Genomic DNA, 25,336 nt, shown 5'->3' on the forward strand with positions numbered 1-25,336 from the left:
GTCCAACAACTGGGCTGTGAAAAGTCCCCCAAATTGTGCAGCTGTTTAATGGCTCTCACTTATTCACTTCAGCACTCATAAATGACAGATCACAGAAAATCAGAAACTCAGATGTCAAAACAGACATTGAAAATTCCATGAAAATCCAAAGGGCCAGAACCTTCCTGACTTTTCTTCTCTTAACTGCATCATTGAAGAGACAGCATGATTTACCTGGGCCACCACCAAAATGCAAATGAGCATGAATTTGAAAATCCTCAGGAGAGCTTTCCTGAAACTGGCTAATGAAAATATGAGGGGAGACTATGAGCATGACTCAAATCCTTCTTGATCATCTCTTACTATGCACCAGGCACTGTACTAGGTGCTTTCTTAGAATTGTCTAATTTTGTTAAATCAATTCTCCATATATCTGAAACTTGTATTTTCCACTTCCTGTCTGGGCTTCATCTTTTCCTGAAGGAGTAACCAGAGAAGTTTGTTGAGAAGAAATGCTTTAGGACCATCAAAGGAATTTCATATACAAATACAATTGAGAATAATGGTACTGTGACTTAAAGATACAGTTAATGAGTGACAATTGTTTAAGAGGAAAGATACTAGACAATATAACCTTTTGAAAGATTCTTGCATCATAAATGATATATTTTACATATATGATTTATTTTTTAAAATTATCTTTATTACAAAAGTAAACGCAAATTTGTAGAGAATGTGAAACAAAAGTAGGAAATTAAAACAGTGATTCAACACAGCGTCAGCCATGCTCAACTGTGTATAGGTAGCTATTGGTATATAATGTACACTCTAAAAGTGGGAGGTTTAAAATAAAAATCATTTAAATTCACTCATATGTCCACCAGCTAGCTTGGAGTGAAATGATCTAGGCAGGACCCGGCTGGGTTCCACACCTCACATCTCTCAGCTGGATGGTTGGTGCTTCCCCACCTGTCTTTCATGTTCCTTGGAGCATTGGGAAAGTCAAGGCATGATCTTCTCATTGCACTGGCAGAGGTGCAACAGAGCAAGTAGCCAACAGGCAAGCACATTTCAAGTCTCTATTTGAATCACTTCTAGCATACCTTAAGTTAAAGTTAATCATATAGGCAATTAAGAAATCAATGTGATTGTAGTGGGAAGGCACAGGGAAGGGAAGATTTTCTGAACAATAATCCAAACTATTTCTTCTTATCGGTTCTTCTCAGTTTTACAGATGATACAAATATTATAATGCAGACTGTTTTCTTGGATTTGGTGATTTAGTTAAATGCATTTTCTAGGCTTTTGCCTTTTCCTCTGCAGTTCCTTCTGCCTGAAATGTCCTGGCTGACTCAATTTTACTTATATTTCCAAATTTCCTCAGCATCATTTTCTCTAGGAAGATTTAACTAAGTGCCTCTCCTATTTTTAATGTGGTTCTTAGCATAGTATTTTAATATGCACTAATTATATATTTGTCTCCCATAATTGACAGTAAGCTTCTCCAGGGCAAATTTTAGGTCTCAATTCTAGAAACTTAAGTTTTTTTGTGAATTGAAATGAAAGTGTATGTTCTCTCTTGTTCTGGAAAACCTGTAACCGTTTTCCAGGTGGTATGGGGTACATGCATGCAATATTTCAGTAGTAATAAATTGATAATAAAGAAAATACCTCCCAAATTCATAGGGCTTTGGAGTCTATAAGGTGCATCTAAAGTCACATAATTTGACACAAGAAGCCTCTTTGTCCTCAGTTCCCATATGTTTACTCCTCTCTTGTCTTTTTCCTCTATCAAATCTTTTTTCAAACTTCATTGTGTCTATTTTCTGTTTTAGTCTTTGGTTCTAGTATTGACAAGTGATGCTGGGAAAATTGCAGAACCGTGAGCACTCTAGGTTTTTAATCTAAGTTAGATTCTGAAAGAAAGTCATTTGGCAGTCTTTTATCTCAACAAGCTCTTCTAGTCTTTTTAGCTACTATTATTCTTTATAGCAGTTTTAGTCCTGTAACTCATATCCTAACTCATTTTCTTTTCCTAAACTATTAGTAGTTGCTTGTAGAAAAAATTATAGGAATTATCTATGTTGTCCTTATCAGAAGAATGTATGTAGTTGTTCAGACACATCATTTTGTCTTTTCCCTGGTGCTTTGGCAGTTTATCTTCCTAGTCTTCACATTGTAATGTCTGTCTTCTCTCTCAGATATTCTTTAAAATTCATTCATCCTCTTTTCTTTCTAAATATATGCTTTAAAAACACTCATGTCAATGAATTATGATCACTTCTTCCTATGTTACTCATTAGAAAATGAGTACCTGGGTATGATCATCTTAGGACCTGCAGTACCTGTTACACTACAGTTTTATGTCCATCCCACAGCAGTGGTCTCTACTGCCCCAATAAAGATGTGGTCTGGAGTGAGATGGAGTAATAATACCTTCCTCAGCATTGGGTACACAGCCAGAGGATTAGCAGATGATAAACATTGAGAGCAAAAATAGAGAAATATGTCTGGTTTTTGAAGGCAGCGGTGCCTATGGTAAAGTTCAAATTAAGAAATCAACAGTTTTCAAAGGACAGGTACAAAGCATGATAGGGTAGGGTGCACTGGGTTATCAGGCCGGCGGTTAGTCAATTGCCCATGTGTGGGATACTAGGTATTTCTTTTACCAGTATGTATGCAGGCATTGCACTTATCCATTACAAGGCAATGTTCAGTTAGCATGTACAATGAGTAGTGCATAATAAATACTTTGGGTGAATTGATATGACGGGTATTATTTCTTTGTTTTCAAAATGAATAAATTAGCACTTTATGAAGGAACTCAAAACTGGAAAATGGATAGGCATGGTCTTCTCCAACCCAAGTCTTTATTTAAACTAGTTCTTTCCATATCATTTGGGACTAGGTTTTGAATTTATTCTCTGTCAATTAGATGCAACTCTATCATCCTCCATTCCCAATTTATTCTCTTTCCACAAATATTTTATTATCTTCTTAAATACATCATGACAGGCACATCTTTAAAATGGTAAGATGTGTTTATGAAAACTCCCAGTCTTACAAAAATTTCACATAAGCATATAATAACACATTCTGACCCGGAGCCATCTTGCTTTAGAATGAAGTTTGAACTTTTTCCACTGACCAATACAGATATGCAATTTCAAAGCCAAGTTGCTTTTGTTTTATCTACTTCATTTCTTCTAAGAGGACTGTTTCTTTTCCTTCTGCTTTATTTATCTTTTATTTTGTTGGCTTTAGTTCTTTTTCAGTTCTAAGTATCTGCACTAGGAGTGCTTTTTTATTCACTCTGCCTATTTTTTGGGAAAAGATGTAGGGATATCATTTGACTTACATTGAATTTTAAGAAAGGGGAATTAAACACCATGTTATTTGCTCAAACTTTTCCTTTTGCATGAAATGCTCTGCCAGTCTGAGACATTTCACAAAATTTCATTCAACTTTTATTCAAATGATTTCTTCCCTACTCCTTTTCTTCAAACCCAGGTTCAGTAGTCTTTATATTGCATTTCACTAAATCATATGTTTATATATTTCCCATGTAGACTGTGCTTTCCTTCAAAACATCATTTCATGGCTTTGTATAGCAAGCACTTAACTACATTTTTGCTACATAAATAGAGGTGGGTGGAAATCACAAGGGGATTATTAAGAAAATAGGTGCAAGAAGAAGGATCGTTGATGAAAACCAACTGATGTCTATAGTGAATTTGTAGGCCATATACATCACAAGCCATCATTGTTAGGAGCCTGGGAAAAATAAAAAGAACCTGAATGAACACATTGGTCTTCTTCCTGAAGTGATCACCCGCTGATTGCACCATTCTGGAAAAATGAGTAAAAAAAAAATCAATTTTCAGTTAATATGTTGAGGATAGAGGTGGAGAACAATGTTCATTTTAGTCACTAAGGCTGATTGAGGGTGTGATCAGTGCTCACGGCAGAAAATTACTTCAAATTATCTGAAAACTTATTATTATCCAAGTCCAAAATAAGGTCTAGTTTAATGCAATAGGAAGGAAGTACATTTTAAATAGATTCGTTTATCTATCCATCTGCCTCAATCTAATTTACAATTTGCAATGATAAGCATTTCATTAATCAGTTAACAAGGCATATTTATAAGGCACATTAATTCATAGGTTACAGCAGTAAACTGACTTATTTTAAAGCCACCCTTGGTATCTTAGCAAGGAAAAGCTAATGCTGTTTATTCCAGTGCTTGGTTTAATATTAAAGTGTTAGATTGGGAATTAGGTTTAAGATGTAAATCAACCATTATGTTAATAAATGCTTTAGTTTATCATTAATAGTTTAAAGAGGTGAGTTGTTGATTGAGCCTGGGTAATATATGATAGATGCAACATGAATATCAACATTTCAAAAATACAGGCAATAGGAGAACGTGATTAAAGAACTAATCGTTCATGTGGCATGTTGGCTTCCTGTCTTTGTTATCTCTGTGAAATGTGATCACAGTATATTGTTATTTCTGAGAGTCAAGTTTTAAAACACATAATCAGGAGAAATGATACAATTTTTAAGTTCTTAGAAGCATTTATAGTCACCTATTCTATAATATTTAAGTTACTGAATAAGCATTTTGGAAAATATAATGTAATCCTGGTTTCCTGCACTTTTGAATTATAGGTCTAAAGTGTGTGACTAAAGGTGAGTAATTATCCCGTGCAAATGTATACTTTTCCAATTTAATCACATATAAGCTTTCTTTTCTTGGTCTGGAGGTCTGCTGATAGAGTAATTTTGAATCTCTGTATTAGTATCTGAGTTTCCTCTTCAAGCTCTCATTCATTAAATTGAGCCAAAAGCCAGATTTTAGTCTCTTGGATGGTTTCTGTTGTTTCACCTTTGTGAGCCAAAATAGAGTTCTCAGTTACTCTTTTACCTAACCTGACAATGACCATCTTATTATGTGTGAAAAATAATATCAGAGGCATAATCAATGCTTGCTGAAACTCCTATGTCCTAACAGATAATCCAAAACTTCATGGTTCAATGGCTAATCTTACCTGATAATTATAACCCTACTACCATTTTAAAGGGGGCCAGAAACATGTAAATCTGATTTTATATTTTCCATCCATCAGTGTTGCATACGATTAGCTTCTTGTGCCTGAAGCTTTAACAAAAAGTATTGATTAGCTTTCCAATAATGCTGCTGGTAGTAAAATGTTGGATTTTGCTGCAGGTAAAATGTGTCCTGTCAAATAATAATCAACAGAAAATTCATGTGTGTATTTGAGAAGAGAATTCACATTTGGCAGGTCATAAACCAACATAGACATTAATATTGATTTGAGTATTCTTATGAGTTTTGAAAACTTATGACACACACTCTTAGAAACACCTTAGCTTTGGATATTTATTCACATTAATATTACTGTATGCATTCCTTCAATGGAAAGCTTTACTGAAGACAGTTATCATGTTCATACTGTTCAGTTCCCCACCTGTAGAAAATGGCCATGTTTTAAAGCCATAGGGTGCATATTATCAGGTCCATATGGCATCTATGGAAGAAAGTGAAGACATTGTCTCAGACACCAGATTCAGTGGGAGGTCACTGGGAAAATAGCCCTCATGTGAATCTGGATTCAATTCAAGTGATGGAACAAGCCGGGGACTGCAGGGATGTCACTTTACCTCTCCTGATTTCAGTCACACAAAGTAAGGAGTCTGTATTAGATTATCTTCAAAGTCATTTCCAGTTCCAGGAAAAAAAAATCATTTTCAAAACCAATACATTCTAATTTTCAGGCCATTAGACTCCTCCTCACTTTTTTCTTTTAAGTTATTTGGTATGTTTTAGGAATTGCAATGTAATTAGTTGCTAAAGTGATTACTGTACTCCTTGGTTGACTTGATTATGACAGCCTATTTCTTTGTGACCTTTTCTTCCTAACATAAGCAAAACATAAGCAGATTCCATGTGTTACATAAGGGAATGAGTATGTGAATAAACTGAACAGAAAATATCTAGTACTCATGATTAAGACCTCTTCTCAGAAGGGCAAAATTGTGTCTTCAGGCTCTGTTTTGATAATCCAGAAATGTGGAGAGTGACAGAGGAAGTATTCAGATAGCTACACAATTAATTCACATACGATAACCAAGTTGGAACCTTCATTTTTCAAAATGCTTTTCAGTGAAGGTCTGAATTACTACCATTTTACCTCTAGAGAACAGAACACTTTCTTAATGTTATAAGCTATTTCATTAAATAGCACTTAATACCTACAATAAACTATATTGCAAATGGCTAAGCAAAGAATATAGATTTAGGGCAGTTTATGACCTTGTCATTATCAGGTACAAAGGAAGAAGGCAATTTCTTTGTGTATAATTGCATTTAAATTTTATGCCATAACAGTTGAAATGAGAATTGTTAGTCATTTAAAGAGGCACTTTAAAGATTAATTTAATGACACATACTTTGGCTCTTGAAAGAGGCCTAAAGAATAATAAGAGTTTTATTTGGAAAAAATCCCCCACTTCTTTGCAGCCCATCTCAGAATCTATTACTTTAGCCTTTTACTGGATAGATAGGTTTGTGTGGGTGACAGCGGGGGAGAGATGGGAGCTGGCTTTTACCCAGAGGGCTTTCCATTTTCAAAAAGTTAAAATCCTCTCAGTCAGTTTAAGTTTAATTTGAATAATTTGGTATCAAGTATCTAAAAACAATAACATAATTGAAAGGGGAAAAAAGACAAAGTGAGAATAAGAAAAAGGGGCAAAGAGCTGAAAAATTTTCTTAAAACAAATAAACAAAAACCAACTGAAATCCTAAAGCTCTTAAGGCAGTATGTTGGTAATTTAGATTGTTACTCATGTACCAGCCAACACCAAATTATAAGGTGCACTTGGGCAGCACCCTGCCTTAGAGTTATAGAACCAGATCTCTTCCCTTTGGTTCTGCTGCTAAAGTCAGTCAGTCTGAGAGGCCTGGAACACACTTAAAGGAAATTTAAAAGGAAGACAATTGGTGAGATTGGTAAAATGAGGAGGAAAAAGAAGGATAGGAAGTTGTAGAAAGTTGAGGTAAGGGAAAATTTGCATAGTACAGAGAAGACCTGAGAGGAGAGAGGGAGAAATTGAAAAGTATGGCATAATTGAGAAAAAATAAAAGTGATTCATATACATTTAGCTTCTTCACATCTGTACATTCTAGAAAATTTAGAAAAGGAAGGCAACACTGGGAGTATATGAGTTAAGCAAATTCTTCCTAGGGAGAATTTACCAATCTTAGAAATCAGAAGTTAGGCTTACTTGAAATCACCATTATTATTTTGCTGGCAATGTGTGCTACTATGACTTGTTAATGGTGTATAAATGCTGTTTTCAACAGGTTTGACTACCGCAATTTAGTGAAAACTGCATTATTAGGACATTGTAAACTATAAAGGATTTGAAATGAAATAATTTGTCATTTCAATGGGAGTTCGTTCGTGTGTTCGTGTGTTACTAAATACCCAAGCTCAATATCTGAATTTAACACTCTGCATTAATTATCATGTTTTGTTTTAAAACCATGTAGTAATAGCACATTCACACTCTATTTACTTTGAATTGGTAAAATATGAATAATCTGGGCTCGAATTTACCTTTGCAAAGCAAATGCTTCTTTATAAGTATTACTAATTCAGTGGGGCACAAATTTTGGTAAGGAAAATTATTACATGCGAAGACATTTTTTTCCCCAAAGGATCAAAGCACATCACAGGTACTCACTCCACTAAGAACAATCATTATTCTAGTTAGAGATAAATTTATTCTCCAGATGGGTTTCTAAGGGTCTTACTGGGTCCTCTATTAGCCTAGTTGAGATGGCATATCTGACAATATGGACTACTTTTGCTATCCTTTAAATAGGTCACTATGGCAAATCCTGTTATTTGCTTTCTTCATACCTATTTTTCTCTTCTTACTTACTCATGGTAACAAAACATGAGTCATTTGATGCAGCAATAAATCTAGGTGTATATTCTCTTTCCTAATTTCCCTTGCAGCTGGATTTGGCCATGTAACATAGTTCTAATGACTTGAAAGGTTAAAATCTAACCAATGAGATCAAAGTGAGTGTCCGCAAGGGTTTCTGGGAAAGCTTTTATCTTTCTTGATGAAAGGGCAAAGCAGCTGGTATTCTGTTCATATTTTCTTTCCTTTTATAGTGTTTATGTGATGTCTGGGGTTCCAGCATGAGCTGGAGCTTGTAACAAAGAGGTAACAAGTAAGAAGATGAAAGTCAAAACCATTAAAATAGTAGAGGAGGAGAATGGGAAGAGCATGGGTCCCTGATGATATTTCAGAATAGCTAAACTAATGTTAGGAAAAGCCTACCTATGGACTTCTTATTGAGAAAAGTAAGTTTTATTTGTATAAGACATTCTTAGATGTTTTGTCACTTGAAGCCAAATCCACCCTTAGGTGATATATTAAATATTAAGAGGTGTATGATTATGTACATGACTATATGTGTTTTATATATATATAATTTTTTAGCTTGTCTTTTCATTTATGATGAATATGAAGTTTATTTCAATAGATAAATGTGGATTTCTTCTCATGGTCACCTTTGTGTCCGTTAAGTAGAAAAAGAGAAGGCAAAAAAGAAAGAGGAAAGATAGAAAAGAAAGAGCTTGTGGTAAAGGAATGTAGGAGAAGTTATCTTGAAAGAAAAATAAGGAGTAAATTTCAAAAAGAAACAAATTAAAAATATAATAGTGAACTTGAAAATGTAACATTATTTGCATTAGGCTCTGTGTACCTTATTTTATTCAAAAATATTTTTATTTATTTATAAAAATTTTTAAAAATTTGTTCAGAGAGAGAGAGAGAGAGAGCACATGTGCACACATAGCAGGCAGAGAGAGAGGGAGAGGGAGAAGCAGGCTCCCAGCAGAGCAAGGAGCCCAATGTGGGGCTCAATCCCAGGACCTTGGGATCATGACCTGAGCTGAAGGCAGATGCTTAACTGACTGAGCCACCCAGGCACCCACAAAATATTTTTAAATGACACATTGTTTTGCAAAGATGTGGACATTTGCTTTAGGAAGAAAGTGATGAGGTTCAGAGGAATTGAAGTTGCATCTGATGACTAGGGGATGCATGTTTCCACAGGATGGGGCTGCCCATTCTGTGGAAGAGGCTTTCTTTAGAATTCTCAGCCAAATCATATTTTCTCCAACTTGTTAGAGTGAAATGTGCATATAAAAGAATAGTCCTTGAGGTGAGCATGGTGATACGTGGGGTCTCAAAAACTCAGATGATACCAGATGATACCAGCGTGAAAGATGGAGCCATTTGGGATGTGCTACACAGACTCTCAGAGCAATCTCTTCCTTCCATGGTACCAGTATGGAGCAGGCCTGGTGACCAATGTGTACTTACCTCTTAAAAGAAAAAGACAACTGAATTGTACATTCATTCATTCATTTAAAGATTTTATTTATTTATTCATGGAGAAACAGAGGCAGAGACATAGGCAGAGGGAGAAGCAGGTTCCCCATAGGGAGTCCGATGTGGGACTTAATCCCAGGACTCTGGGATCATGACCTGAGCCAAAGGCAGGTGCTCAAGTGCCACCCAAGTGCCCCTGTACATTTATTTTTTATTGAAAACTTGTTTTTATTCCTACAACATTTATAACTCTAAGAGATTTAAATAGTACTTGAGGGGCACCTGGGTGGCACAAGGTTCAAAGTCACTGGTCTAGAGTAGAACTTGCAAACTGATGGCTGTTAACAATCTGGCCTGCAGATGTTTTTGGTTTAGTTCATAGAGGTGTTTTTGTTTGTTTGTTTTTTTATTGAGTTATGGCCAACATGGATAGATTTCATGTACAAAATCTGATATTATGTTTTTGAAAAGCCAGAATTGGCAAATCAAGGACTGCATTTCTTTGAATATTGTAGTCAATAGTGGGTACTCAGCCAGATGGACATATGTTCTCCAGTCTACTTGTTGGCCTCATAGTCAACCTGGTTTCTATAGGCCTTTGAATTTGCAATACTAGGGGCTAGTCTAGATAACTTCTTCATAATTATTTATTAATCATCATTATTTTTGTATGCGTGAGAGCTTTCACTTAGCTCAACTAGATATGGCAGAGAGAGATCAAAGTTTTTATTCTATATGGCTATCATGTCTTATTGCTTCCATCAAGTTTCTGTATACATGAATTGAACTAACAAAAAGCCTCATTGAAAATAATTTTCATTTAAACAAAAACTTCAGTGTTTTATATTCATCCTGCCAGAAGAACAGGTCTTCTTTTCATGCTAGGCATATATGGGTGATGGGGGTAAAGAGTAGGGCAGAAGGGCTATTAAAAATTTTAATTTGTAAGCAATACAGCAGTGGTGACCTTTGTATCGAATGTTACAAAGTCCTTCTGAGATGAGGATCATATTCCCAAGTAATAAAGGTATTCATCAGAATGAACTATGGAGTTTTTGTACTGCTATATAACATTCAAACAAAGGAAGAATATAGGATGTAAGACCAAAGAATGCCCTATGGAGTCTTAGAAATGAAAAACAATCTCATAGGAGTAATGGTTTTTAAAATCCACATATGGATAATGATTTGGAATAGTTGAAAACTTTCTCATGTCTTATGACCCTCTTGACTCATTCTAAAGTTTCATACCCTCATTGTGGTAGAAGAGTGAACTAAGGGAGAAAGAGATTTTCTCTATATTCAAATCATCCATTTTAAATGCATACAATATGTTTTCCATTTCCCATTTCATGAAATCTACCTTTTTTTCAGCTGCATTTTTTCTCGTAAAGAAAAACATAAAGGGGCTTTCTTGGGACCTTGACTTACTGGTTATCTAGATGTTTGGTAACTATCATTTGTGTTGTACTCTGACCAGATGCAGGCATTAGAATTTAATGGGAGCATGGAGATAAAGGTTGAGAGGACAGGAGATGAAAGGATAAGAGCAGTACTGAGGTAGTGGAAGTAGGTGGAGGGTTATGTCTTTTTAAGACGCCATTGGACTCAGAAAGGAGCTTTTGCTTCACACCTATGATGATAAGAAAGGTTTGGATCTGAAGGCCAGATCTTTAGGAATTTGTTGATTTCTCCAAACCACTTTGCCAAATTTAATGTCTTTCACTAAATCAGTAACCTTAGCAGTTCTGTACTCCTCAAATGCAGGATATTGTGATAAGGCTAAACACAAACTATCCAGCATAACAATGATATATTTTTGACAAAATACGTAAAAATTGTTTATTAAAATTATAACAGAGTACTTGTTAACCTCAGATTATCTATACATTGGAAGAAAATACCATCATAAGCAAGATTTCAAGATACACTCTATGAGCATGGATTGATGTCTTTTTCTAGGTATTATCTGTATTTTAATTTAAGATTGATTTCTTCTACACAAAGTTTACTCTCAAAGCTAAATTGTAGTGGCTTAAAATCACTCTCTTTGATGTTTAGAAGCCTTCAGCTTCTTACAATCAGATATCTTCATGAGCATATGTACAACTCTAAGCAACCTCAGAACTTTTTTGAACAAAAGAATAACTTGAGGGCAGGCCGGGTGGCTAGTGGTTTAGCGCCGCCTTCCACCCAGGGTGTGATCCTGGAGACCCAGAATCGAGTCTCACATTAGGCTTCCTGCATGGAGCCTGCTTCTCCCTCTGCCTATGTCTCTGCATGTCTCTTAAAAAAAAAAAAGAATAACTGGAAATGATTTCTTTTTTAAAAACGATATATTTATTTATTTGAGAGAGAGAGAGAGAGAGAGAGAGCGAAGTGGGGGGACAGAGAGAGAATGAGAATCTCAGGTAGGCTCCCTGCTGAGTGTGGAGCCAGGCACGAGGCTTGATCTCACAACTCTGAGATTATGATCTGAGCCAAAATCAAGAATCAGGTGCTCAACCGACTGAGCCACCGATGTGCCCTAACTGGAAGTGATTTCAAAATTAGTTTCTCAGCCAATACTATTCCAACCAGTTGACTCCAACCTTTGGATATCCTGGGCAACAAACTTGTTAATCAGCTAGCTTTACCAGAAAGAGGAGATTTAAACTTCTTCATCAGGGAGGTCTTTCTGTCATCCTGCCTTAAAGTAAACTTACAAACTTAAACAACTCTTTTAAAAAAATCAGGACATATTTGTCTGGGTCCCACGATAATGCACCACAAATGCTTATCAAGGTTTCATAAAACCACCAGATAGGAAAATAGATGGGAGTCTTCCACTCTAGCCTTGGTGCTGGTTAGGAGATTAAATTTGAGGTATTGGTTGGGAGATAGGCAGCTGAAGGCAGAAAGAGAAGAGAGATGGACAGTTGAACGGGGAGGGAATTGGGAATCAAGATTGCCTCTGGGGTTTGGGGTTCCTTGGGTAAATATTTTTGTAGACACCTGTCTATATAAGTAATTTTATTACAAGTGTATTACAAAATTCATGGTCCTATGTGAAGAAGTGATTATAAATGGTGATTTAAGATAATAGAGTTGGGAAGAGGTACTTATTTATTTTCAGTTGGTACATGTGAAGATTCATTATGGGATCCAAGCACCATCTCTTTAAATTAAGATCCAGGAACCATCTCTTTATGTTCTTGGTGGTCAAATACATCATTCTTGGCAAATTTTATTTTTCCAAGCATGAGAAAAGGCTAACAATGCTGTTATTACTTACAGTATCATGGCTCTTTAGAATCTGTTTGTATTGAAGAGATGCCCTCATGCCACTTATTTACTGTGGAGTATGTTATCACTTATGGTGCTACATCATCCATCATGCTGCCCATAATACTAGCTTCCATTGCCTCTTTCAAACGTTTTACTGTGCTTTGTTGATAATGGCCACAAGTGCAAGTGTTGCCCAGAGAATTCAGGGAACTGTGAGTGGTTGTTTTCTCATCACATTGTATTTATTATTTGGAATTTAATTGTGTAATCATGGATCAACCTTGCAATCATGTCTTCTCTTGACCTCTTCAGTCCATAATTATTTAATTTCTGGACGGTGATGTTTTTTTTCAGAGTTGACTCCATCTCTGCATTTCACACTGCCACTAGCAAAGGGGATAGGCATAGGCTCTCTGGTTAGTGTAATAAGAATAATCTCATTTATACAAGGAATGCCCATTCCTTGTCAGCCATGTGTCAAGGCCAATCTAGGAGAACATGGCATCACTACCTTTCACAGAAGCAAAAGAAGACAGCAGTGGACCATTTGATATTAAGGAGAAAATAGTCTCAAAGTCTTTATTTTATTTATTATTTATTTATTTATTTATTTATTTATTTCTCAAAGTCTTTAAAGGACACGGAGTGGCACTTCTTGGAGGACTAGCTGATATGTAGTGTGGAGCCTTAGAGGGGTTGGGGTGACAGTGGTAGGGAGACAAAGAATGCCTACTCTCACCCTACTACCTGTGGGTACTGTAGATTAGAGGCTGCATTATAGGCGGAATCTAGTTCACAAGTTATCATACTGATCCACCTGGGGCTGAAGGCCAAGGGTTAGCAGTGAACACTGGAAGCTCTGAACTCTGAACTTTTCCTGTACCTGACAACATGAGTGATGGTTACTCAAACTCTGTGTGTCAGCATTATTCTGTCTGACCAGTTTCAGGCAGCCATACCACCACCACCAACAACACAACCCCACCACTCTAGTTACTAGGAGTGATCCACTTGCATTGCTGCACTCCTGGAACTGAGGCCTGGGTTGGTCTTGGGACAGACCTATAGGCAGCAAGCCCTAGAGCTCCTTATGACATTGGTTTTTTCCACTAGACGGTTGGAAAGTACTACCAACGGGATTTCAGGCTCAGGTACCCCACTTAAAAAGTACTACAATCCCGGGATCCCTGGGTGGCGCAGCGGTTTGGCGCCTGCCTTTGGCCCAGGGCGCGATCCTGGAGACCCGGGATCGAATCCCACATCAGGCTCCCGGTGCATGGAGCCTGCTTCTCCCTCTGCCTGTGTCTCTGCCTCTCTCTCTCTCTCTCTGTGACTATCATAAATAAATAAAAAAAAATTTAAAAAAAAGTACTACAATCCCATGCACAGGAGAGAGACTTAGAAAATTTTAAGAATGGCACTCTAAAACATAGAACTTCCTTGGTCCTAAGCTGAGGCAGGGTCCTGGCTTACCTGGATGACAAACTCTGTAGGTGATTCTTGTGCATTTGGGAACCATTGATCCACAGTAGAAATGGAAACAAGATCTAAGAGACTCATTTAAAGAGAAATAATAGATATCTAAACATTAGTCTTGTAATTATGTTGACAATGAGGAACACAATTTAAAATGTATATTTTTCTGTAATTTGAGGTGCAAGCTCTTCATTTTTTTGTGGTCTCTATGTTTTCTTTTTTTTTTAAATCTCTTTAAAAAATAAATTCAATTAGGCAACACGTAGTACAACATTAGTTTCAGATGTAGTGTTCAGTAATTATCAGTTGCATGTAACACCCAGTGCTCATCACATCACATGCCCTATGTTTTCTTAAAGCACAAATCTTGCTTGGCTACAACTTCCAATACCACAAAACTCCAGATGACATACTGTGGGTGACTTTTAGCTAGATTCAAATCCTCATCCAGTATTTCTTTGTATTTTGTAACAAGAAGGAGAGTCTTCACATGTATGTTCATGTTTTGATTGTGAGACAAACACTTCTCTGTCTTGGTGATTTCTTTAGTGTCACTTGAAATATGGAGCAAGGACTCCCAGGGGAGATGACCCAACTCAGTTGGGATAAAGGCTACTATGTGGCATCAATGAATAGATATGCTTATTTAAAATTATTTTTAATTATATGGAATTGCTTTATTTTTCTATTTCCTTTAAAAATTAAAATATTTCAGAAATAACTTGCTGATTTTCATGATCCTCTGCTGTCTGGAACCTGATATTTTGTTATGTTCTTACTTTTTGCTGTAAAGAAAGGCCTCCCATCCCCCTAAGTCTGTTGCTGTAACAGTCAGATTTCACTTCTGTCTTCACTCTTAAATCTTTATTTTGTGTTAGTTTGTAGTGCTCTTGCTCTGTTGATAATTAGCTAACACAAATCTTTTTAAGTACTTACAATAACACTTGTACATGACTAATAGTTGAGGTCCATTCAGTGTTGAATTAAAAATTGCCCAGTGAGGGATCCCTGGGTGGTGCAGCGGTTTGGCGCCTGCCTTTGGCCCAGGGCGCGATCCTGGAGACCCGGGATCGAATCCCACATCGGGCTCCCGGTGCATGGAACCTGCTTCTCCCTCCGCCTGTGTCTCTGCCTCTCTCTCTCTCTCTGTGACTATCATAAATAAATAAAAATTTTAAAAAAATGGTAACAACAAAAATTGCCCAGTGATGGTTGTTTAGGAAGTTTCAAAGTCTAATAAATGCTGAGAAATACAGTGTTCTTAATACTTTTGTGCTATGATGCTGCTGTGCATGGGTGCTATGTGGCACACTTGTAGGTTCTGAATCCACATGTCAGTCAGTAGTCAGAGGAAAATTTTCAAAACTTGTGTGCATGAAATTCAGTTATTGCGGGGAAATAAGTGTAATTTATGTTCATATATTACACAATGTAATTATGTATAAAGTAATAGTATCTTTTTGAAAATATTCAAAGAAAGGCACAAAATAAAGAACTCAGGAGAGTCTTAAGTAATAATTTGGTGGGGAAGAAAAAAAGAGCCCAAACTTTATAACCTGTATAAATGTTTAGGTGCTTATTAAAATATTATTCTTTTAAAATTTTATTTTTATTTTTTAAAATATTTTATTTATTTGAGAGAGAGAGAGAGAAAGAGAGAGAGAGAAAGCAGGGGGTGGAACAGAACAGCAGGGGGAGGGAACAAGCAGACTCTCTGCTGAGCACAGAGCCCACTGCAGGCTTGATCTCACAACCCTGAGAGGCCATGATCCAAGTGGAAATCAAAAGTCAGATGCTTAACCTACTGAGCCACCCAAGTGCCCCTAAAATATTATTCTGATAGATTCTGATACATTCCATTCCATCCCATCCCATCCTGTTCTTTTGTTTCTAAAAGGCTTGTCAAAATTAGTTTTGTGTTTCACTAATAGTTTATTTTACCCATAATGTAAAATACACTGTTCTAGATATTAAAGAATCCACAGAGAAGTCATGGGACATAATACTGGAGCCCTCATTGGAAGGAGATCAAAGAAGGCCTTAAAAGGCAGACAAAGGGCAACTTTAAAGAACAGTCTAAATTATTATAAGACAATTGTTAGGCAGTAATTTAAGAGTCATTATAGGTTTTTGAGTTGATGTAGCATTATTGCTGCTTAGTTTTAGAAAGACAGATATGGCAGCAAACGTATGAACATTATTAGAGTTTGTTAGCATGATGTAGTAACAGTATAGATAAGAAATCTCCATTAGAGTAGATGTGAAGAGCAGGGAAAACTGTTCCAGTAGAGTTTATACAATACATATTTGAATGGAAAGAGGAAGAGAAAGAAAGGAACCAAGAAAGGAGCTGGAAAGACTTTGAGGTGATTAGAATTTTGTGGTAGATATGGGCTTGACAGTGTTCTCCCAAAAGTCATATACTGAGGTTCCCCCAGTACCTCAGAATATGACTGTATTTGGAGATAGGCCCTTTAAAAAGGTGATTAATTAAACTGAAGCTATCAGGGTGGGTTCCAATCCAATACAATTTGTGTCCTACAAGAAGAGGAGATTAGGAGAGAGAGAGAGAGAGAGAGAGAGAGAGAGAACACTACATGTAGAGAAAGAAAATCAATGCCCACTCAGATATAAGCAGCCCTGAGAACTTTGACTTCAGGCCTGAGCTGAAAATTGTATAAAATGTGGAAAACAAACCAAGACACAAAATGTATTAAAAATAAATGTTGTGGGATCCCTGGGTGGTTTAGCGTTTGGGCGCCTGCCTATGGCCTAGGGAGTGATCTTGGGGTCCTAGGATCGAGTTCCGTATTGGGCTCCCTGCATGGAGCCTACTTCTCCCTCTGCCTGTGTCTCTGCTTTTCTCTCTCTGGTGTCTCTCCTGAATAAATAGATAAAATCTTAAAAAAATAAAAATAAATGTTATGAGTAATAAAGTTTACCCAAGGCATTCATTTCTTTAGAGGTTGCTCAGAAAATATATTTTTTCTTGTTTTTTATTTTTCCTCTAAATTAGAAAATACATTTAAAAAATAATAGTTTTCAAATTTTTCTTCTAGTCTGCCAGTTTTGAACATTCATACCCAAAGGAGGAGCACCTAGCCACCACCATGTAGGGAAAAAAAGTCTTATGACTCGAAGTTTATTCTGTGGCTGTAGCAATCATAATACTTACTTTCAGAGTATCCAAATTTGAATAAATATACTTGATGGGGCACCTCTTTATGTGCTGAAATAAAAAAATATTGTTATAAAAATGACAGTGAATGTCAAACTGATATAAACATAGCATAAATTAAATAGATAAATATATTTTAGAAAGTTAGGGATTATATCCAGTTCAAAGATGTATTTATTTATTTGAGAGAGAGAGCATGTACATGAGTATGAGGAGGGGGAGAAGAAAAGGGAGAGAGAAAATCCCAAGCAGTCTCCGTGCTTAGTGTGGAGCCTGATGTGGGGCTCAATCTCTTGACCCGGAGAGCATGACCTGAGCTGAAACGAAGAGTCACATGCTCAAATGACTGAGGCACCCAGGCACCTCAGGTATTATATCCATAAGGGAAGAATGATTAGATTCTAAAACTTATCTACAAATTAAAAAAAAATTTATTTCATAAACATCAAGTGAAAATTTCTCACTAAAAATTCAAGTATATACAAAGAATTCCATTCAAGCCTATACACATGCTTCAAGTTATTTTACAAAACCAATGGAAATATGGAAAGGAAATTAGATGGAGTGTATTTGTATTGAGTGAAAACAAAATCAAACAAGTAAACATGCACAAAACCCCACCCTCAGAGAATATTAAGTTCAATAAACTATAGAAAAAAGCCCAAGACATAAGAAGTTCTAAGATTAAAATTTAATTGAATTTGAGAATTAAAGGCATAAATAGAAAACACTTAAGCAAATTCTCATTTTTTATAAATTTAAATGAACAGGTAGGCCTGTTTTCTAAAATTAGGATTGGCGAGTCTTTAGAGAACATAAACCTAATTATAGGTTTTATTTCATGATACTCACTGTTCTTTATTTAAGTTGAACTGGCTGAAAGGTTTAGATGTTTCCATTTATGGCTACCTAATATAATTTTTCCCATAAAATTTTGCATCTGTGTTGTTTAGTGCAGTGAGCACATTAGGCAAAGGAACAAGTTACTGCAGGCTTCTATGAAATCACTATTTCCATAAATTTTGGTGTCCAACTTACCCAGTGAATGGGCCTTTAGATTTTAAAGATGCTTAGATTATTTTAATGTGATTGGTGCGTGGCTCTGCCTAGAAATTCAAATAAATATTCAGCGTTAGGAGAAGAGCTCAACTCTAGTTCCTGAGGCAGAAATGAGTTTGCTCTAATTCCTTCCTATGTATTAACTGCCTATACAAAGTCTGAGGACTAAAAATAAACAAATGAACTGTGTCTCTTATAATTTATTTAAAGATAGGAGGTTATTAAATAATTTAATATCATTAATCTGTCAAGTACTGTCTTCTTCATTAAATAGAGCAGTATTTGTAACAACAACTTTATGGTTTAAAAGCAATTATATGCACAAATGGCTGCAGGAAAAGAGAGATAATAAGAAAATGTAGAACTCCTGGAAGTAAATCAACAAAGGAATTAAAAAAAAGAGAGATATTCCAAGTATCTCACACCTTTCAGAAATGAGAAGCTCAATAGCTTGATATTATGTGTAAAGATAGGTGGTCAAGTATGTTCTAATCCACTCTTTTAATTTAGGCATAATACCTGACACAAAGTGAGCCATGGATTAGAGAGTTAATTCTCTTACTTCTGGTTCACTCATTCACCAAACAAGTATTTTTTGAGCACTTATTATGAGAATTTCTTTTGCTTATTACTAATGCAACACATAGGAGATAAGGAAAAGCTTGATCTTACTTGTGGACTCATGAGGTTTTTGATGATGTTGAACATGTGGCAGGTCAAATTAGACAGAAAAGAGTGGGTGATTTGCCAAAGCCTGGTGATTTGGATCTTTAGAGCTAGATTATCTAAAATATTTGAGACAAATTAATCCATAGTTGTTTTCCAACCCAACTACTTTCTGAATAATCTAAGTGGAGGTGACATCAGTGAAGGAAGATGTAATGGTATAATTTCAGAATTGATAAAATATTAACAACAATTCCTTCTTTGTATCTTCATGTACAAAAAAGTCAATAATGAATAATATAATAGACTTTAGAGTAGAAGTCAAGAGAAACTATACTTTAATTGTATTAACATTGACTTTATTGTTAGTTATTTTGGTGCCGATTTCTTTGTCACTTAAGATATCATAATTATAAATTTTATTTTATTGTTCTATTTTATTTTAAAGATTTCATTTATTTATTGATGAGGGATGCAGAGAGAGAAGTAGAGATATAGGCAGAAGGATAAGCAGGCACCCTGGGAGGAGCCTCTTGTGGGACTCGATCTCGGAAGCCTGGGATCACGCCCTGAGCCAAAGGAAGACACTCAACTGCTGAGCCACCCAAGTGTCCCCAAAATACATTTTGGAAGTAAAATATTTACTAGTAGTTTTTATGTAGGATTTTTATTTAAGTATAACCAAAAGAGAATTTTTTTCAAAAGAAAAATTAAAGCATTTTGAAACTATATTTAATCATTGTTGCTATTAAATGAAAAAAGCTGATTTGGAGAAAATACTGTATCTTTCACTCTTTAAGTCAATCCTCTCCTGTACTTAGGCATGGTAGCGTATCTTTGATTTCAGCCTATTCTGTGTTTTACTGCTACTAATGCTCATAGTTTCCTTATCCTATGTCTATTTCTTGAAGTTTTGAAATCTTCCCGGACTGTCCAATTGTCAAGTCTAAAGGCTGCTGGAGCCAGGGGTTCATCCTGGCTTGTACTGTTACTTATACATCCCATACTGAATTTGCCGTCATAGCTCCATGATATGTACTGGTTAATTCCCACTGTTATCCTTCAGTTGCTGACAGTTCCTTCCTTAACCATTCTCTGACTGCTTCCAAACTATTATTATCAAACTGGAGTCCTTTGATGTCTTGGAATTTTGGCTGTCCATTCATGTGTAGTTCAAACATGGTATTAGGTGATTAACATGACTATTGCAACCTCAAGCAATCATACTGTCTTGGAAAATCCTTACTTTAAAACTGGGATACTGTGTGTATTCTTTATGAATTTTTCATACTCACAGAAACCAAGTCTATTTCTAAGAAAATAGCAAGCAGTAACTCATTCCAGAGAGGTGTTTTTCTTTTTCTTTTAAACATCTAAGTTTAAAACCCTTTCAGAGTATTTTTCTGAGTTATTGCAAACATCCATCCATATTTTCGTCAGTCAATATATCAAATGTTGTCTGGATGTCAGTCATTGTTCTAGATATTCTTTTTTTAAAAAATATTTTATTTATTTATTCATGAAAGACAGAGAGAGAGGCAGAGACACAGGCAGAGGGAGAAGCAGGTTCCATGCAGGGAGCTCGACGTGGGACTCAATCCCGGGTCTCCAGGATCATGCCCCGAGTTGAAGGCAGGCGCTAAACCGCTGAGCTATCCAGGGATCCCCTGTTCTAGATATTCTTAAGAAGAGTTAATAAATAATGGATATGTTCTCATTTCCTTCGGAGGGCTTGGAGTTTAGCAGTATGGATAAGTAATGACAAAATTTAAAATTGTATGTGTGTATGTTAAGGGTGTTGAGAGCAGAAGTAAAAGGCTCTGTGACTATATATAGGAGAAGCAACTATCTGGGATTTGAGGATTTAGTGAAGACTTCTTGAAAACACGATTTAAGCTGAACTCTGAAGATAGAGTAAATGATACTGAGAGTGGGGTAGAGTAATAATATATGCAGAGCAAGCAGCCATATACATTTGAGGAACTGAAAGCAGTTTAGCATGGTGTGAGCCAGGATTAGGGAAGTGGGGAAAGAAGTAGGAAAGTAGACTGGAGTATTAAGCAGGGCCTTAATTATGAAGAGCCCTATAGGCAAAATTAAATCATTTGGATCTCAAACTAACAACAAAGGGGAATCATTAAAGTGTCTTGAATTAGGGAATGATGAGACAGAATGAAGAATGGACTGGAATTGTGGGAACCTCTAAGGGACTATTTTAGAAATCTAGTTAGGAGACAATGATTGTTTGAACTATGATGGTAGTTCTGTGGGTGGACAGAAGTTGATGGATGTGAGAAATTTTTTAGAAGATATGAGAATTAAGGAATGATTTAATATTGGAATCAATTGATTATAATGAATATTGCCTTGAGTAGAAAATGGTGATACCAGTCTGGATATGGAGAATATAAGGAGTTTAGGAAAGAGGACATGGTAGATTATTCTGCGACATTTGGACTTCAATATGTGAGTAGAGCTGCAAAGTGGAAATACCATACATCAACGTGCAGTAGTTGAACCATGAACATTAAGGTACTCACATAGAGAGGGTAATAGAGAGTGAAAAGAATTTACTTAACTGAACTTTAAGGACAATAACTTTTAAGGACAGGATAAGAATCTTACATACACACATACACACATCAAGAAGATGCGAGAGAGATGGGAAGAAAACCAGGAAAATTAAATGTGATGAATGCAAAGGAAGAAAGTGATTTATTTATTTATTTATTTATTTATTTATTTATTGGAAGAAAGTGTTTTAAAAAGGAGGGAATGGATAACATATCAGATACTTCCAAAGAATGAAGTAAAATAATCAACTGGTTTAGGTAGACCATCATTGACTTTGGAAGACTTTGGAAGAACCAAATTACTGTGAACAGTGAGTGAAAAATAAGGAGGTAGAAATAGTGAATATAACTGTGAATTTAGATTAGCTAAGAATGGGAATAAAGAGTTAGGACAATGGCTGGATTAGGTTGTAAGACTATGGAGGAGACTTGAGTACAATTTACCCTTGAACAATATGAGGGTTAGAAGTGCCAACCCCCACATAGTCTAAAATCTGTATATAACTTTTAACTCCCACAAAACTTTTTTTTTAAAGATTTATTTATTTATGATAGACATAGAGAGAGAAAGAGGCAGAGACACAGGAGGAAGGAGAAGCAGGCTCCATGCCGGGAGCCCTACGTGGGACCCGATCCTGGCACCCCAGGATCACGCCCTGGGCCAAAGGCAGGCGCTAAACCGCTGAGCCACCCAGGGATCCCACTCCCACAAAACTTAACTACTAATAGTCTACTGTTGACTGGAAGCCTTACTAGTGACATAAATAGTCGATTAACACATATTTTGTATTTTACATGTATTATATGCCATATTTTTACAATAAGCTAGAGAAAAGAATATGTTAAGAAAATCATAAGACAAAATACTTTATGGTATTGTACTGTATTTATTGAAAAATCCAAGTAAGTGGACCTATGCAGTTCAAACCTGTGTTGTTCAAGAGTCAGCTATAGTTTATATTCTGATAAGAACTGGTTTCATAGATAATTATAGTATTATAATTTTCATAAATGAGTAAGGATGGCAAGTTTCTTCAGACTGGATCTTCTGGCACTGATTTTAGTGGGCATTGATAAGGCCCATAGTCTGGTTATTAGTAATGTTCCAAAAATTAATCTTACTTGTATTTAATGGTGTGCCAATAGGTTAGAATATTAATTGACTTAATTAATTGACTATTTTTAGAAGAGTTTCAGTTTTATAGAAATATTGATCTTACAGAGAGTTCCCATACATATTTCTACCACCCCCAATTCCACACAGTTTCCCTTATGGTTAATATCTTACATTAGCATAGTCTATTTGTTACAATTAATGAACCAACATTGGTACATTATTATTAACAAAGTCCATAATTTATTCAGACTTCTGTAGATTTAACCTAATGCCTCTTTTCTGTTCTGGGATCATGTCTCCTTAGTCCCCTCTAGGTTTTGATAATTTCCAAGACTTTTCTTGTTTTTCATAACCTTTACAGTTTTGGGGAGTGTGATGACTATCTACTGGAATTGGATGTTTTTCTTATTAGATGGGAGTTATGTGTTTTGGGGAAGAAGGTCACAGGGGTAAAGAGTATCATTTTTATCATATAATATCAAGGGCACATACAATCTACATGATCTATGACCATTGACGTTGACCTTGGTCAACAGGCAAAAGTAATGTTATTTAGGTTTCTTCACTGTTACTTTCTCCCACCTATTTTCATACTGCACTCTTTGGAATGAAGTCATCATGTGCAGCTCACATTTAAGGATGAGGAATTATTTTCCTCAACTCTCAGGATGGTATATCTAACTAATTTCTGTGGAATTCTTCTGCATGGGAGATTTGTCTCTTCTTTCTCATTTGTTAATTTATTTAATAATTTATTTGTATCAGTATGGACTCATGGATACTTATTTTTTTTTAATTTTTATTTATTTATGATAGTCACAGAGAGAGAGAGAGAGAGGCAGAGACATAGGCAGAGGGAGAAGCAGGCTCCATGCACTGGGAGCCCGACGTGGGATTCGATCCCGGGTTTCCAGGATCGTGCCCTGGGACAAAGGCAGGCGCTAAACCACTGCGCCACCCAGGGATCCCTCATGGATACTTATTTTAACCTTTGAGTTATGATCCAGGACTACTTTATTTTATTGCTCCAGCTGTTCCAGCTTTGACCTTTGGGAGGTCTTTTAGTTGACTCCTGTGTCACTTTGACCTTCTTCAGCATTTTAAATAAAATTTTTAAAAATTTGAGCACTCTGTTTCATTTCTTCATTCCTTTCATGAACCTCACCCTGAGCCCTGGCAACCATTGATTTTTTTTTTCAATCTCTTACTCTAGTTTTGTCTTTTCCAGAATGTGCTGTAATTGGAGTCATGAACTATGTAGCATTATTCAGGCTAACTTCTTTCACTTGCAATATTTAAAGTTCCTCCATGTCTTTTTGTGGCTTGATAGGCCATTTTTAAAAATCCTTGAATAATATTCCATTGCTTGGATGGACTACAGTTTGTTTATTAATTTGTTGAAGAGTATCTTGGTTGCTTCCAGTGTGGGGTAATTATAAATAAAGCAACTATAAACATTTGAGTGCAGATGTTTTATGTACATGTTTTCTTCTCAATTAGGTAAATACCTAAGAGCACGATTGCTGAAATGTATGATAATACTATGTTTCGCTTTGTAAGATAGTACCAAACTGTCTTCCAAAGTGCTGTACCTTCTTATCTTTCTACTAGCAATGAATAGGAGTTCCTGTTGCTGAGCTTGGTTGTCAGCATTTGTTGTTGTCAGCTTTTTTTTATTTTAGTCTTTCTAATAATGATATCTCGTTGTTTTAATTTGAAGCTCCCTAATGAAAAATGATGTGGAGCATTTTTCATATACTTATTTGCCATCTGTATTTTCTTTGATGAAGTGTATGTTCAGATTGCTTTACCATTTTTATTGAGTTATTTTCTTATTATTGAGCTTTAAGAATTATTTGCATATGTTAAATACAAATCTTTTGCCAAATATATGTTTTGCAAATATTTTCTCATTGTATGTGTCTTTTCATTCTCTTAAGGTTATCTCTCACAGAGCAGATGTTTTCAATTTTAACAAGACCAACTTACTTTTTTCTATGATCATCATGTTTTTGGTGTTGCATCTAAAAACTCATCCTTGAACCAAAGTCACCTAGATTGTCTCCTGTACTATCATCTAGAAATTTTATAGTTTTTCATTTTACATTTGGTTGTTATCTATTTCAGTTAGTTTGTTGAAAGGTATAAGTCTTAAATCTAAATTTATTTTGCATTTGGGTATTCAATTATTCCAGTATCATTTGTTGAAAGACTATCTTGTTTCCATTTAATTGCCTTTTCTGCTTTGTTAAAGATCAGTTGCCTTTATTTGTGTGGGCTTATTTCTGGGTCCTATATTTTGCTTCATTGATCTATGTGTATGTTCTTTTTTTCTTATGTGTATGTTCTTCTGCCAAAACCATGCTCTTTTGGTTACTGTAGCTTTATATTGTCTTGTAGTCAGTCTCAGATTTTTAACTTCTTTTTCATCTTTAATACAGTGTTGACTATTCTGAGTCTTTCATCTTCCCAAGTAAACTTTGGGGATGACTTTGTTGATAGCCACAAAATAACTTTCTGCAATTTTGATTTGGATTACCTTGAAACTATAGATCAAGTTGGGGAGAATTAGCATCTTAA

The 25,336-nt window shown here is 35.8% G+C and overlaps 1 long non-coding RNA gene across 1 annotated transcript in view; it reads right to left on the minus strand.

Moving 5' to 3' along the window:
* Window positions 1-646: 646 nt before the first annotated feature.
* LOC140595813 (uncharacterized) overlaps window positions 647-25,336 on the minus strand; it is a 187,492-nt gene continuing 162,802 nt past the window's right edge. The window contains exons 2-3 of the long non-coding RNA XR_011997700.1: window positions 17,339-17,392; window positions 647-3,828 (exon numbers count right to left, since the gene is read on the minus strand). This is a non-coding gene — a long non-coding RNA (uncharacterized lncRNA). The remainder of the gene's footprint in view (window positions 3,829-17,338; window positions 17,393-25,336) is intronic.

The sequence above is a fragment of the Vulpes vulpes genome, chromosome 15, assembly GCF_048418805.1.
Source record: "Vulpes vulpes isolate BD-2025 chromosome 15, VulVul3, whole genome shotgun sequence".
Classification (NCBI taxonomy): domain Eukaryota; kingdom Metazoa; phylum Chordata; class Mammalia; order Carnivora; family Canidae; genus Vulpes; species Vulpes vulpes.